The 16876-nt window shown below is 41.9% G+C and overlaps 1 long non-coding RNA gene across 2 annotated transcripts; it reads right to left on the bottom strand.

The window, feature by feature from the left end:
* Positions 1 to 7699: 7699 nt before the first annotated feature.
* LOC115169481 (uncharacterized) lies at positions 7700 to 10852 on the bottom strand. Of its 2 annotated transcripts, XR_003870870.1 has the most exons (6): positions 10464 to 10852; positions 10278 to 10350; positions 9533 to 9818; positions 8830 to 8925; positions 8335 to 8538; positions 7700 to 7813 (listed from the first exon to the last, which is right to left on the bottom strand). It is a non-coding gene; the product is annotated as an uncharacterized LOC115169481 (long non-coding RNA). The 2 variants fall into 2 exon arrangements; XR_003870869.1 differs by lacking the exons at positions 7700 to 7813; positions 8335 to 8538; positions 8830 to 8925 and having other exon boundaries at positions 9160 to 9818.
* Between the last annotated feature and the right edge of the window lie 6024 nt (positions 10853 to 16876).

Raw genomic sequence — 16876 nt, 5'->3', positions numbered from 1 at the left:
TACTGCTTATCACAGGACGGCATCAGCGCTCACCTAAAAAGCCCATATGCCACTGGTTGAGAGAAATTGTAATTGTTTTGGGGCACAATTCAGTGAGGTTTTACGTGTTGTTGGAGTTGCATCTTGGTCAGTTTAGCTCAGAAAATGCTGCCCTCGTCAATCTACCGCCACAGGAGGGAACCTACTCCTGCCTAATGAGCGGGCCGACCCTGTGCATATCATATGGAAAGTTAAGTAATGTCCTCTGAAGCATACATGTGACCACATAAATGGAGCAGAGGTAATTGTGTTTGTGGGAGGATTCTAATGTGAACTAAACTAACAGTATGGGGTTTCCCAGCATCACAAGGAGGCAGTGTGATTGGGCATGTTCATTTTCACATCGAGAGGTAATATTGTCATGGAGCGACCTGCCTGTTTGTTGTTGCATTGCAAACTGGGTAACGAAGCATGTGAGTTTTAGTGGCAGTTCACCGTGAGGGGTTACTTCTATTATAAGTGACTGTTTCTGTGCAGGTTTGTAATGATATTGTAGAATACAAGAGGGTAATGAAACTTGAAAGTGTACGGAAATAGCTAGAGCTCAGCACCACTGTAATACCAAAAATGCCAATCAATGCTAAATGTGTACAGCCAAACAAAAAGACATTTATTAATCAATTATTTTCATTATTACATTCAGTGCATGGGTCATGTTAGCTCTCGAAAACTAGGCAGCATTCTGCCTTCTCACTACAGTGATCAGCCATTAACGTCACCCGCGACTGCCTTATGTGAACTACAATTCCGACGCTGAGTTTTAACGTAAAAAAAGATGATTATTTATCTCTTGCGCTACAGCTTTCGAAACATATGGCATTATCTTTCATCAGCGAGAAAGAATCCTTCAAATAAAAAAAGATGCAGTTTTGCACAGATCCATACATCAATGGGTGCCTCCATCCAACGAAACTACACTTCTGCTCCCCTTCCCGAGTTACGCTTACACACAGGTGTTCTGAGCATGCTGAATAGCTACTTAGCACAGGTCGACCTCTTGTCTTCCTTTTTCCGTAAACAAGCGCTGTAACATGGATATGGGGCCGTGTAGGAACCCTAACAAGGTGTGTATCAATTTAACCTTTTTTTGTTGTTGTATTATTTGTCGTTGATATGAAAGATACAAATCCTTATTCTTCCAAAACCGTACCGCAAGTGATGCATATTAATGTTCAGACTGAGCGTCGAGGATCTTAACAAAACGGCCCCCCTACAGAAGACTCCTATCGTCCAATGACTCTTATTTGTAATGTAATGGAACTGAGCGTCATGATCAACGGCTAGTTGGTCATGCGAGTTCTTTCGCAAGAGTGAAAAATAACATCTTGAACATCAATGCATAATGACAAGTTGTGGGAGAGAGAACTTTAAAGTGGCTTTATCATCACATAAAACGATGTGATCATTCAGGAGTTTTCCATACACCTGCCCTCTACAATACAGTACGTTGAAGAACAGACTCCAGAAAATATTACACCCATGAATAACCATAACATAAGTCAATGAAAAGGGGTGATAACAAAAGAAATACAGTAAAACCAAAACATTTAGGGAATTACAATTTGTTTTGGTGTCTTGTGGTGGACAATACATTTTAATACCACTCTTAAACATAAGAACAACTTTGCCACAACTAACAACAGATACCAAAATAATCCCACAGCAACGTTTCCCAAACTCAGTCCTTGGGACCCCAAGGGGTACATGTTTTGAATTTTGCCCTACACAGCTGATTCAAATGATCAAAGCTTGATAAGTTGGTTATTTGAATCAGCTGTGTAGTGCTAGGGCAAAAAACTAAATGTGCACCCCTTGGGTACTCGAGGACTAAGTTAGGGAAACCTGTCCTACGGGAAATGATCGTTACATCTGAATATCAAAAAAAATATATACATTTATCCGTCCAATATTTACATTGCACCTCAGATTCCTGGGAATGGGAGGTAGTATTGCACTGAGGAAGATGTGTAAAGTCTTAAGGCCAGTCAACATTTAAGAGAGAACCCAGTGCTCTAGCATATCGAGTGTATCTGTCCATCTTTTGAAATCTCCCCCTCCCTCTCGATACCCCATCACTAAATGTCTCTGTGTTTCGGTCTGTGCCATTGTTCATTCAGATGGGTCCAATGCCTTCCCCAGTAGTAGTACTTCTTCTCCCTGTTCAGATCGCTCATTCCGTACATTTCTGCTTTCGCACGTCTGGGGACACCACCACACAGAACTTTTGGCACAGGTGGGTTATCTTACTTGGGTGGGAAAAGGAAGTGAGGAGAGACAGAGTGAAAGAGCAGTGGCGTGTATTTATGGATGCCAAGGAAAGCCAGGCTTCCTCCAAAAATTGACATTTTTTTAATAAAATACTTTCAATAATATCTTTCGTCTATGTGTTTCATAATTGTCCTTCAATTCGCAAGAGGGTGAATGTATCTCACTGGAGAAAGCATCCGAACGTACAAAACAGTGCCCTCTCTGTCTCTGTATGCCATTTATCTGATGCTGTCTGGTCCAAAAGAGTGACATTGTTGCTGCCCATAGCATTGAATGCAAAGGAAGCCAGCGAGCATTTGGCCTCCCTTGATAGGAAAAAAAGTATAAAATAATTGAGTGAGCTCAACTGTGAATGGTCCTGGTGCACCAAAAAAAAAAAAAGTGTCAAGGGAAGCCAGTTTGGATTTGTCGTCACTCCTATCAAATTGCATCGAGAGCATATGTCATTGACAGAAACAACTTGAATTGTTGCATCTCATTGTGTTGTTGTCCTCAAGGGGCTAGCTAGCTAGCTAGCTAAAATTTGCCCTCTCCTAAATTAGCCATGGATGGAGATAGGGATTTGGACTCGTGGTTTTACTTGATTCTCCGTACTGGCCAATGATTATAATGGCAATTCTGATCCAACCATTAATTCATACATTGTTGTGCCCCTGGCCTGAGAGGATGGAAGTTCAATATGTAGCTAGATGTAGAAGGTTAATGTTAACTAGCTAACGTTTCCTATGAAAGGAAGTTAGGATACCTGGCTAAAATGCTTGCTCGCTAGCCTAAGACAACAAAAAATTAAATTGTGTACTGTATGACAGAGTGATAAACCACTTCGTCAACATGAGAGGAGGATGGCATTGGTGTTTCTCTACAAGTCGGGTGAGTCAGAAACATGGACAGTCACATCAGATTTAGCTTACGTAGATTGGACTAAATCGTTTTTGGTATCTTTTAGTTGTCACTGTATTAGATTAAGCATTGGTGATTTGATGTTGAAATGGTGCTGGAATAATGGAGGCAGCTTCTGTTTTCTTTGCGACTTGCGGTAACGCTCTGTGGTTCTAAATCAAGTTGTTCAGTTGTCCGAAAATGTTGTAAACATGAACTTACATGACCTACAGCATGGTCAAGCAACAGTTTGTTACATGCGAAATGCTTTGTGGACTTCACCGGTTTTGCGCTCCAGTTTTGTGACGAAATAAAAGTTGTGGTTGAATTTATTCTGCCACTGTGTCTTCTTATTGTCTCGGCCTTCAGGCCCATATATCACGGTCGCAAGGCATATGAACTAACAGGTTATAGAACAAACAACACAATTATCACAACACATAGGTTGTAATATGGCTTTTTTTTTTTTTTTTACTTCCCCATTGATTTTACCCACACACTGCTACTGGGAAAGAGTCGAAAAATAAAAGAGATATTTAATATCAATATAACTTATGAGCTATTTTACTGGGTCCTCAAGTACTGAAGTACTGAATATGGTTGTCATACCCATGAAGGTGTTGAAGCATTGGGGCTTGTTGTCCCAGTAGACACCCAGGAAGTAGACAGGGACTCCAGATGATGGCCAGGCCGATACCACCAGCTCAGAGTACAGCGAGAAGACGACCAGGAAGGCCCAGAACAGCAGGTAGATCACTGGCCACACCGGGCTCACCCAATGACAGGACAGTCAACAATCTATACACCGTGGTAGGCAAATGGATTCAGCCGCAGGCCGATTTTTGTCAGATCGGATGGTTGGGGTCCGGAACATGATGATAATAATTTGTACATGGAAAATTGACCACAATTAAGCCCACAAATAGGTTGTATTTGAAAAGAACAATAATTGTATACCTTGGTTACATTGAGACACGATCACGTCTATTTATTCGTGGGTATACTTCGATTTTCGAAATTAAACGCATTTCTACATGAATTTCTAGTGATTTTATAGTCTTTGTTGACGAAAAAACTAAAACCACAATATTTGTTTAAATCTCCCGCAGGCAGCCTGTTGCAGACCCCTGCTATACACAATCCCATACGTCAATGAATTAATGAATTTAACACACAAACGTTCAATTAATTGTAATACAAACACAAAGTACAGACTACAATTGAACAATGCACAATGCACAGAGAACACAACAATTGCTTTGAACATGATGGCATCGTGCATGTGAACTTGTTCTCAACTTGCCTACCTGGTTAAATAAAGGTGAAATAAATTAAATAAATAAATAAAAATGTGTCAGCGTGTAACTTGTCATAAAACAATAGTAGACCCATTACTCAATACTGTCCTGACTGCTGTCAAGCATTCCTATCAAAATCATGCTCCTCACAAAATGTGCCAGCTGGCAATAACCTTGTCCAACAGGATTCAGTGCACAGATATGGAGAGTTTCTTGATAGGCCGATACAGGTCTGGTTGTTTTGATGCGCAGCACAATCTGCCCAGCGACAGTGACCCCATAGAAAAGGTTGTTTATGAAGCCCACATAGTTGATAAGGGTATACTGTGCCTTTGGAAAGTATTCAGACCCCTTGACTTTTTCCACAGTTTATGTTACAGCCTTATTCTAAAATGTATTACATTTCATCCTCAGCTATCTGCACACAATTTCCCATAATGACAAAGCGAAAACAGGTTTTTAAAAATGTTTTCACATTTATTAGGTAAATAACATATACGTTTTTTATTTTAAGTATTCAGACCCTTTGATATGAGACTCGAAATTGAGCTCAGGTGCATCATATTTAAATTGATCATCCTTGAGATCATCCTACAACTTGATTGGAGTCCAACTGTGGTAAATTCAATTGATTGGACATGATTTGGAAAGGCACACACCTGTCTATATAAGGTCCCACAGTTGACAGTGTATGTCAGAGCTAAAACCAAGCCATGAGGTTGAAGGAATTGTCCGTAGAGCTCCAAGACAGGATTGTGTTGAGGCACAGATCTTGCAAAGGGTACCAAAACATTTCTGCAGCATTAAAGGTCCCCAAGAACACAGTGGCCTCCATCATTCTCAAATGGAAGAAGTTTGGAACCACCAAGACACTTCCTAGAGCTGGCCGCCTGGCCAAACTGAGCAATCGGGGGAGAAGGGTCTTGGTCAGGGAGGTGACCAAGAATCTGATGATCACTCTCCCCAGAGTTCCTCTGTAGAGATGGGAGAACCTTCCAGAAGGACAACCATCTCTGCAGCACTCCACCAATCAGGCCTTTATGTTAGAGTGGCCAGACGGAAGCCACTCCTGAGAAAAAGGCACATGACAGCCCGCTTGGAGTTTGCCAAAAGGCACCTAAAGACTCTCAGACCATGAGAAACAAGATTCTCTGGTCTGATGAAACCAATATTGAACTCTTTAGCCTAAATGCCAAGGGGATGTTTTTCAGTGGCCGGGACTACTCCAGAGCACTCAGGACCTCAGACTGGGGCGAATGTTCACCTTCCAACAGGACAATGACCCTAAGCACACAGCCAAGACAATGCAGGAGTGGCTTCTGTACAACTCTGTATGTCCTTAAGTGGCCCAGCCAGAGCCCGGACTTGAACCCGATCTAACATCTCTGGAGAAACTTGAAAATAGCTGTGCAGCAACACAACACTCTCCATCCAACCTGACAGAGCATGAGAGGATCTGCAGAGAAGAATGGGAGAAACTCCCCAAATACAGGTGTGCCAAGCTTGTAGCGTCATACCAAAGAAGACTTGAGGCTGTAATCGCTGCCAAAGATGCTTCAACAAAGTACTGAGGAAAGCGTCTGAATACTTATGTAAAATGTGATATTTCCATAAAAATAAACTTTTTGCTTTGTCATTATGGGGTATTTTGTGTCGATTGATGAGGAAAACATTTTTCTCATCAATTTTAGAATAAGGCTGTAACGTAACAAAATGTGGAAAAAGTCAAGGGGTCTGAATACTTTCTGAAGGCACTGTACATGTCACTGGTACACAGCATCAGTATGGTTGAAAATAAACACTGAAAATATGATAGGGGAGGTGGAACAAAAAAGAGCCATTCATTTCCCAATCTAATTGGGCATTAAAAGTATACCCTTGAGAGATAAGAGTACATAGAAAGAGAGGCACATAGTGAACTGGTATCATGTTTGTAGATGTGTGAAGTGTGTGTGAGAGACTGTGTGAGAAACTGAGGAAGAGCGATGCGTTGTTGTCAGGTAGAGTAAGTAGGACTCAATGAATAGCAGGGCTGGGATCGGGGTGCAGCGTTTCAGATAAATCATGGCCAGGAGTCGAGGGAGATGGCCTTCCCTCGCTCCAGCGAAAAACAGCCTGAAGAAGAGGGAGTGAAGAACAACATTAACACAAAGTCAGCACTGAGAAACTGGAAAAACAGTTGTTGCTTTTGGGCACACAAAGAATGAAGAAACAGTCCATTGATAAAATATACAGGTGATGACAAATTGGATATTAAAGTAAGGCAGTAGGTTTCCATTGAATTGGCGACAGATTTTCATGCAAATATTCAAAAATCTGCATAAAAACAATATGCACATTTTCCCACCAGAGAGATGTTTCCATCAAACTGACTTGTCGCGGATAAAAGTCTGTGCATGATGACATAGTGCACATCAAATCAACTTTTGCAGTTAAATTCCCATGTACCGCATAAAAATACAAGTTAAATGGGTTTCCACAGCATTTTAAACTCTGCTGATTTGTCACAAATGTTTGCGTTATATTGCGAATGTGCCCACTCTGGTTCTAGCCAACAGCTTGCAGATACAGTGCGGGTAGGCTGCCTACAAAATGTGATTATTATGGACAAAAGAGCGAGATTATTTGTCAAACGGCATGTCAGATTCATGTAACCAGAAAAAGACTCGATATCTATTGGAAAGGAGCATCAAGATCACTGTGCACTTTCACCACCCTGTGAAGTTCATCATAACTTATTTCATCTGTAGCCTTATAAACTGCATGCTTTCCCGAGTCGTAGTGGAAGGACCACACAACAGTATCATGGTTATATCAATATTTTAGCATAAAGGCAGTTCCACAGCCATTTGTCACATAATACATTTTACAGACACAAAAAGGTCCCACCTTTGTTTAGTCAACATTTGGAAAGTATACAGACATATTTTCCGTTTTCATCAGGCCTGTCATGACTTTTTTTTATCCGACATGTACTTTACTTGCATAAAAAGGTTGGATCGAAACATGGTTATTAATAGATATAGTGGCACGGAGAGATGAAATACAAGGGACAGAAATTGAGAAAAGATTGCACAGGAAGAACAAGGAACTGAAATGTGACCACAGGGTGTATTTTTGTCACATTGATTTCGGTCAAATTGGGGTTCTAGCACACCTGTAGGGGGGGGGGGGGGGGGGGGGGGGTCGACGAGCTCCTCTGTGACAGTTGAGGAAGTTCCATCCCCCGTAGGCAAAGGAGCCCTGCAGGAAGGACAGGGCTATCTGGCCAATGTCGTAGGGATGGAAAGTCTCGAACGCATGCGCCGGCTCCAGACAGTAATACTTTCCTGGGTACACACACAACACAGAGTGGGTGGGTGGTGGAATCAGTGTGTGTGTGTGTGTGTATTAAGTTTGGCCGGATGTATGGAGCGTGGTCAGGGATTATGAGTGGGAAGAAGAGGTATGTGGATTTTAATCCCCTCTTTCACATCAGGATAATGTAATCCCCCGGAAAGCACGAGTTGACAGTATTGTGGTGTTTTGGCACTACTTTAAGGTTGTTTAGCCATTTTTCCCCCTCTCACATCTTGTGATTACTACTGAGTGTTTCACATTTTCTGGGTGAATAACAGAGCCGACTAGCTGCTCAGTCTTAGTAGTGCCTCAGAGACACTTTGTCCAGCAGGGGGAGACAAAGATTAAGGCTGTAAAGTGTGTGAGTGGGCCCAGAGTCAACTTACAGAGTATGTAAATGTGAAGTGATGAATAAAACAAATAAAGTTACAGATACATAAAATGAATAAAACAAATAAACAGTTACAGATACATAAAATGAATGAGTGAGACAGAGACAGGGAGAGCCCACCTTTGCTGATCTGCACAAAGGCCATAAAAATAAGCCCCCAGGCCAGTAGCTTCCGATTATGGCAGTCCCCCGCACCTCTCTGATTCAGGTTGGGTTAAATGTGGAAGAAACATTTCAGTTGAATGCCCCCTTTCCTGGTAGTGAAGACATCCTGAACACGTGTGGCCCAGCGCACACTGGAGCAGTTCACCCATGTCAGCAAAACTGGGAAGGGAGGAAAAGAGTCACATCTCATAAAATAGCATTCAGCAACACATCACATGTATACAGCAACACATCACACGTTGCCTATAGTAACATTATACTAGATTGGGTAATATGGGAGTAATTCTGAGAAAGAGAGAACAAAACTGACATAAAAAAATCTCATATCTTTATTGTCCATGTTACAGACAACGACGGAAATGTTTCTTCTGCTCGTTCTCAGAGCGCACTTGTTTACCTGAACTGTTTTTGTTTCTGACTGATGGGAGATCTTCTGGTAGAGGGACTTACGTAGACAGACGGAGGGAGGCCGCTCTCTGGGGGGGGGGAGCAGGAGGGCAAGTGTGGCTGCAGGACGTAGTTGGAGAAGGTGAGGATGATTACAGCCTGGTTGGTGGGGTAGATCACAGTGGGTGGACAGACTAGAATTGTTTAAGGTCATCCTATTTCCCAAGTAAAATGCTCACTAACAGGGATGTAAATAAATTTGTGCACAGAATTTAAGTGAAATAAGCTCTGATCTAAAAGCTCTGATCTTTTATTTCAGCTCATGAAACCAACATGTTGCATTTATATTTTTGTTCAGTATACTTCACAAGAATGAGTAAAAAGCATTATAAATGACAATATGTTCAGAATTGAATGTAATGATCAGACATTTATTTGCTAATTTACAATAGGCCAACATAGCCAAATATTGATCAACATGAACACCCATGAGAAATAATGGTAAGACATAATTTGAACAAGAAACAAATATATTAGAGGCATAGAGCCTAATATAGGCACCTGGCCACCCTACAGTGTGCAGGATCTCATTTATTTGTACAATTTGTAACTCATCTCCCATTCAAATGCTTGAAAAAAACTATAAAAAGTAACAAAATGTGAAATCATGACATAAAAGTTAATTGCTTAAGCAAATGCAACCAACTACAGAGATGGAGCGGGACCCATGTACCTCGCTTCAATTACGCAGGCTTCAGTCACTCACTTTGCTTCAGTCATTCCCAAGATTGAAGCGGGAGACAAATCCAGCTATGGCTTCCTCCTTGTCAGGCCTCTGTCGTGGAGGCCTCTCACACTGGGCACAGGGGTTCTGCGATGGACAGCTCGCACAGCTTCCCCACATACAGTACAGCGCTGGATCGAGGGTGACCTCGTTGAAGAGGAGATCCAGGAGCCTGTTCTGCACAGCTTCCCAGGCAACCATCACAGCAGGAATGCTGTCATACAAAATCAGCCTTCCCAAAGTAAAGAAGGTTGATATGCTGTGAAGCCTGTGAAGACGGACCCAACATGCTGTCAGTCATAGTTTCAAATCAATTGAGCATTTCAGGCACACATATTCCAAATACACTGCAATGTTTCACCCAAAAAATGCACGTCCAAATATTGCCTCAAAAATACCAGAAAAACCATTGTAGAATGAGTAGATCACTACATAAACAAATTGATAGCATCATATCTCAGAGCAGTAAATAAAAAGGAGATTAAATTCACTACCCATTTTAACAAACATTTCCCCTTTCAAAAACATTACAGGCTGTGCAGACAGAGTAGACGTTGCATTATTAAAATGCAACGTTGATGATAGTGGAAAGTGAAATAATAGTAACCCCCCTTAATCAACACCATTATCCCCAATGACACAAGCTACGTAAACTGTAAGACAACAACCCACACAATGGAATGCCAAAATATGATTTTCAGGGGTAAATTACAAATACTATACACACCTGCAACTCCTTTTGTGGACAACTCCTTCGTGCCAACGTGTGTGCTGGCATTTCTCAGACTCGGTGTCGGGGGCTTAGGGACGGAAGAAGGAAAACCCATTTAGTGAATATCAGGTGTTACAGAAGATACACCGTTCACAAATCAAAACAACCACCGTGTCAGACTCATTCAACTCTGATACTTACATTTTGGTCAGCGCTGGCAAGATCCACTGATCACGATGGTACAGCATCCGCCTTCAGGATTAGCTCCCTGGCAACCCGTCAAATGTTCTCCCCCATTGATATGGCAATTTTGCTCGAAATGTGCACCGCACACACACACGTGACATGATTGTAATTTTCGGTGCAGCCTGTCCACCCACTATGAAAAGCAGCCACGGTCTTCATTCTTCGGAAAATAGTGTAACATTAAATGAACACTGTCATCCAGTCACAAAACAGTTGGCTTTTTACGGCATGCTGGTAAGTAGATTGCTAGCTAAAAGTCACAACACAGACGAAAAGGGGTTAGTTACCAGTATCGTTCTGCTTGTGCCATTTTACGGTTTGTAAACAAAGCCGTATGATGCGCACATGTGATGACAGTTTTAAGGTGTTAACACTACATATTTAAATTAGTTCAGATTATAAGACGCTACCATTGGTGTATACAATTACATGGGGGATGGGGGGGACTAATAACTTTATGATAAACTGTGTAAATGTACCAGCTACAGTCATTTTTCATACTTGGGTCACCCTACTATGAACTGGTTTCATCCAAATATCATCCAATTTGATGAAAAACATGATTTTTCACTATTTGGGACCTTTAAGTTGCACATGTGCTCTTCATGACAGAATTGTCAAATAAAAAGTTCTCCCACCAAGTTACACGATCCAAAAATGGATTCATTTCGTGGAATGACCCACATGCATGATCTCATCACTATGCATTTCTCTCACCCGGCAAGTCCTCCAAAGACGTCCTTGACGTATGAGTAGTCTCCTCCAGATTTGGGGATAGTGACGCCCAGTTCGGCATAGCAGAGTGCACCAACGGCTGTGATCACTCCGGTGACAATCCACACGACGAGAGATTCTCCATAACGCCCTTTGGGCTCACTAAGATCCCTGACCCGATTTACCTGAGACAAAGACAAAGAGACAGGGAGGATGAGGAGGGTGGAAATGCTGCATCAATCTTTCAAAAGAGGTGAGTAATACTCACTTTCCTCTTCCTCATTTATATCAGGATCAACACACAACAACTACATCTTCAGACTACTGGTTGTGATTCAGAAACATAAGATCAGGATTATCCGAAAGCTTTTTGGAGATCTCATTATCTGGGTTAATACGGTAGCTCAAAACCGGGCAGCAGCATTATACAACCAACTGCTGACTGTGATCGGGCTCAGGAACAGTCTGGGACTTCACATTTTCTCCCAGGTTTATCTGACCGGCCCTTTGGCCACAAAGTCCTCCAGGAGGTAAGCTCTCAGACTCAGACTGCAAAAGTAATTCTAAAAGATTAGCTCTACATGCAGAGAGAATGGTTGTCGTTATGAAGTTTCTGATTCTACAGCTATCCAGTAAAGATCTTGGTTTTCCCCCCCAAAAACTGTATCACCCATCGGTCTAGCCCAGGGCTTTCCAACCACCGCATCTCTCTGATTCAGAAGGGTTGGGTTAAATGCGGAAGACACATTTCAGTTGAATACATTCAGTTGGACAACTGACTAGGTGCCCCCCTTTCCCTGAAGAGCTACTGCTCTACAGGGGGTAGCTCTCCAGGAACAGGGTGAGCGAGCCCTGGTGTAGCCTATATTATAGAACTGGGTGAGGTTATTATCTTGTCTCGGTGCAGGAGATTTGCAACATGCTTCTTGTGAATGGTGCGGCCTTGGCCACTATGCTGATCCATGCCGATGATGTAAAATGCAGCCGCTACACAGGCCAAGCATTAGTGATATTACTTTTCATCTACTTTCTCTGCCTGTGGGTGGCGTGGCTGCTGCTCTGTGACAGCCATTTAGAACAAATCCACATATTGGTGAAATAGACACGACTCACACATAATGCATTATGTTGGGCCCTGTGCATTTTCTTGCTATGACAAAAAAAAAATGTCCGAAGGATGTAGTTTGGCCAGTAAAGAAAAAGACTGGAAAAAGAGAGGTTTTGAAGATCCTGTTCAGATCAACTGTGATGAAATGAGCACTTAACTGTGCAATCTGTGAAAGGTTCTTTACTAGTTTCTGCAACAACAAAAAAATCCATGTCAGGTTGGATCTCAGGTGGTCACACGAAGATTGAGGAAGTCATTATAGCTTAGATAAAAGATGAGCATGATGATTTACCCACAATAATTTCAAATGCGCTGACATGGCCAATCTCATTCTTCAGGGCTACTCTTCCCAAACCCTCTTTACTGGATTAGGAGGAAGGGGTATCCCCGTCCGCGGATGTGTTGCCCCGCTGCCTAGGACCGTCGGTCATCCAAGATTACTGTTGTTGGATGAAACGCGCAGCTGGAGTACGACCTAGGTCAGTTTCGTGTTACCTGCACTAATGGAGAAAAAAAAATGTTTATGTGGGTCTATAGCAAAACAATAAAAGTCAGCTCCTGGACTACTAAACACACATTTCCAAATGGCAAATGCCAGATTACTCTGTATATTCAACTAATAGAAGGCGTTCAGACATGCCTTAACGCCCAGTAGCGTTTTCCTGCCAGTCAGATAGTGTGATTACACTGAGATTACTGCTATTATTAGAAACTACATCACTTCAGACTGCAACCAGCCAGCCCAGCTCCAACTAGCGGAAATAGGCCACTGAAGACAATATTGTACGCCTACTGTACTCACCGGCTGGTGCACGTCGAAAATAACAATGGTAGGCTGGCAATGGCATGCAATTTACAGTATCAGTAAACTACTTATTTCCAAGAACGCATGTTGTGCCAGTGTGCGATTCAGATTAAATGTTAACAATATAGCCTATGCCACTGCAATCGTTGACAGCCTCAAATTAAAGCAATCGACAAAGTCATTGACCCACCTCACCATTCTCCGAGTTGCCGTGATTTTTAAAATGAAAAATCTCCAGCATCATGTTGTCTGCACACTCGACAGCTGTTTTATCTGGCTAAATGAAAAATTTAACATAATTTGCTTGAAATGCTAATTTCGAACCAATCAACATGGCCGGGGTGTCAATGTATTATTTTACTGTAAGAATGCGTCGGTATTAACTCAAATTCAATTGAATCATTTTTGTTTCTATTAGTTTGGGAAAATTCAAGCGGAAGTAGAATGATAGAAAGTATTCCAATAAATGAAATAGGACGGGAATAAGTAGCCACCACATTATAGCTCTAACACTGAATGATGCCAGTGTTATCTGTGAGTTGTCTGGAAACTAGACTGATCTAAGAGACAAAGGATATTCGCGCTTTCAAACCACATGAGCCACAGACTCGAAATAAGTGTCATGATGTTGGGGAAATTGCGCACAACATTGCACAGGTCTTATTTTCACGATTTGGACATTAATGCGCTTTCCAAAGGTAATTAACATGTGGAAATGTGAGCAGCATTTCGTATTCCAAGTTGAATTAGTTAGGGAGCGTAAACAAAGTACAAACTTTTTTACATTCAAATTTCAATAGCTCCTTGGTCATGTGACCAAGGTTCAGAATGTCCAGTGACTACCCTTCTGTATTGCACACCCTTTAGTTTGTCCATTTTAATCTCACATGGTTTTACATGAATTTTTCCAAATGTAGAATTTCAATAGCTCCTTGGTCATGTAACCTAGGGACTTCAAACAAGGTTCAGAATATCCACTCAGTGGGCCTACCCATTGCACACCCTTTAGTTTGTCCATTTTCATCTCACAAGATTTTAAAATAATTTTTCAAAATGTAGAATTTCAATAGCTCCTTGGTCATGTGACCTAATGACTTCAAACAAGGTTCAGAATGTCTACTGACTACCCTTCTATATTGCACACTCTGTTTGTCTACTTTCATCTCATGCTATTAGACTTAAATCTGTAAGCTTTGCAGGTCAACAAAGTCAACAAATATTCCATCCTCGCAATAACTATCTTTCACATGGACACTGAAAAGATCTTCAAATGGCTGTATGTGGTATGGATCAAGGACAGGAGAGGTGTTCAAACAGGTGCTTAAAGGAAGGCGCACAGGTAGGCCTCATGAAAAACAATGTTTCATATGCTCTTTTTAATGACAGTAATAGGCAGTGGTTTGTCAGTCACAGTGAGCTTGATAACGTGATAGAATCCTTTTCAGAGCATCACTTTCATATACTGTACATTAAGACAAATCCTTCTATGTTGAGTATTAAAACGCAGTTTACATAACCTGACAATGACTTGATATTTGAGTGCATTCACAACAAGCCATCTGCAGACAACTTACAAAATGCAATATTGCTTTTGAGGGTTTGTTTTTCTGATGAACATAGTTATTTGATGCATGGCCTACTACTTCTAACTGGGAAAATAAATTCCTACATCTTTTGTGAGTAAAATCCTTTTTCCAAAATTGATTTAGGTACATTTTTGTGAAGAGGTATGAGGGTTGTGATATGGGTAATTTAATAGTAAAATCATTTAAGTGATCAATACATTTCTATATTGCTTCCCCAGTATCTGCATAAACCATCAGGCCAAGTGTTTTTGGTTGACCCTGCTGGACAGAAAGAGAAGGAGGAATCGGAACCCGCTGCATTCAAATTCAGGTCTTAGTTATTCCATTGTACTGGATCTAATACATATTAGCATTTTACATACATTCGTAAGTGTAATAGTTGTTTATGACATACTGTGAAAAACTCTTGGCTGCTGGCTCTGTCACATTCAGACATGCACAGAGCAGACTTGAACCACAGGGGTTCTCTGTAAAGAGAGAGTAATCCAAAAGGCACAGACACACCCCTTGACTTTCAATTGGCACCGTTGACCTGTATTTATTCTCTCCTGATCCTTTGTATTTATGGGAACAAATATTTCCTAACACTTTGGATCCTATTCTTGGACAGTTAGAAGACACAATGCATCAATGCAAAAAAAAAATGTATTACTGTCCATGAGTAACCTCAACCTTGAGGGTCTGTGGGTGTTTTGGCCAATAAAGTGGCAACTCAATTCTACCACTGACTAGTCTCTCATGCCCCTATGAACGGGGACACAGGGCAATAGTTTTTCATCTAAACCAGTCCTTTTTTACTGGAGTACACTAACCCCTAATTGGGGCTCTTTTCTTGACACATAGTAGCAGTTAACCAGATAAGTCAATAAGATCAAAAAGTAGATTGTTGTAAGGGTGTATTACATCCTGTGCTGGCCCCATTGTCATATGGGGCCAGCACAGTGGTAAAATCATAGCTGAAAAATGCCTCTGTATGTGTATACATTTTCCGCCAAGACAGAACTGCCAAAGGGGGTGGAGTTGCAATCTACTACAGAGACAACCTGCAGAGTTCTGTCATGCTATCCAGGTCTGTGCCCAAACAGTTCGAGCTTCTACTTTTAAAAATCCACCTTTCCAGAAATAAGTCTCTCATTGTTGCCGCTTGTACAGACCCCCCTCAGCCCCCAGCTGCGCCCTGGACACCATATGTGAATTAATTGCCCCCCATTTATCTTCAGAGTTTGTACTGTTAGGTGATCTAAACTGGGATATGCTTAACACCCCCGCCATCCTACAATCTAAGCTAGATGCCCTCAATCTCACCCAAATTACCAAGGAACCTACCAGGTACAACCCCAAATCCGTAATACTCGGGCACCCTCATAGATATCATCCTGACCAACCTGTCCTCTAAATACACCTCTGCTGTCTTCAACCAGGATCTCAGCGATCACTGCCTCATTGCCTAGTCCGTAATGGGTCCGCGGTCAAACGATCACCCCTCATCACAGTCAAACAGTCCCTAAAACACTTCAGCGAGCAGGCCTTTCTAATCGACCTGGCCCGGGTATCCTGGAACGATATTGACCTCATTCCGTCAGTAGAGGATGCCTGGTTATTCTTTAAAAGTGCTTTCCTCATCATCTTAAATAAGCATGACCCATTCAAAAAATGTAGAACCAGGAACAGATATAGCCCTTGGTTCACTGCAGACCTGACTGCCCTTGACCAGCACAAAAACATCCTGTGGCATACTGCATTAGCATCGAATAGCCCCTGCGATGTGTAACTTTTCAGGGAAGTTAAGAACCAATATACACAGGCAGTTAGGAAAGCAAATACTATCTTTTTCAAACAGAAATTTGCATCCTGTAGAACAAACTTCAAAAAGTTCTGGGAGACTAAAGTCCATGGAGAATAAGAGCACCTCCTCCCAGCTGCCCACTGCACTGAGGCTAGGAAACACTGTCACCACGATAAATGTACGATTATCGGGAATTTCAATAAGCATTTTTCTACGGCTGGCCTTGCTTTCCACCTGGCTACCCCTACCCCGGTCAACAGCTCTGCACCCCCCACAGCAACTTGCCCAAGCCTCCCCCATTTCTCCTTCACCCAAATCCAGATAGCTGATGTTCTGAAAGAGCTGCAAAATCTGCACCCCTACAAATCA

The sequence above is a fragment of the Salmo trutta genome, chromosome 31 (genome assembly GCF_901001165.1).
Source record: "Salmo trutta chromosome 31, fSalTru1.1, whole genome shotgun sequence".
NCBI lineage: Eukaryota > Metazoa > Chordata > Actinopteri > Salmoniformes > Salmonidae > Salmo > Salmo trutta.
This window is presented reverse-complemented; position numbering and strand designations above follow the sequence as displayed.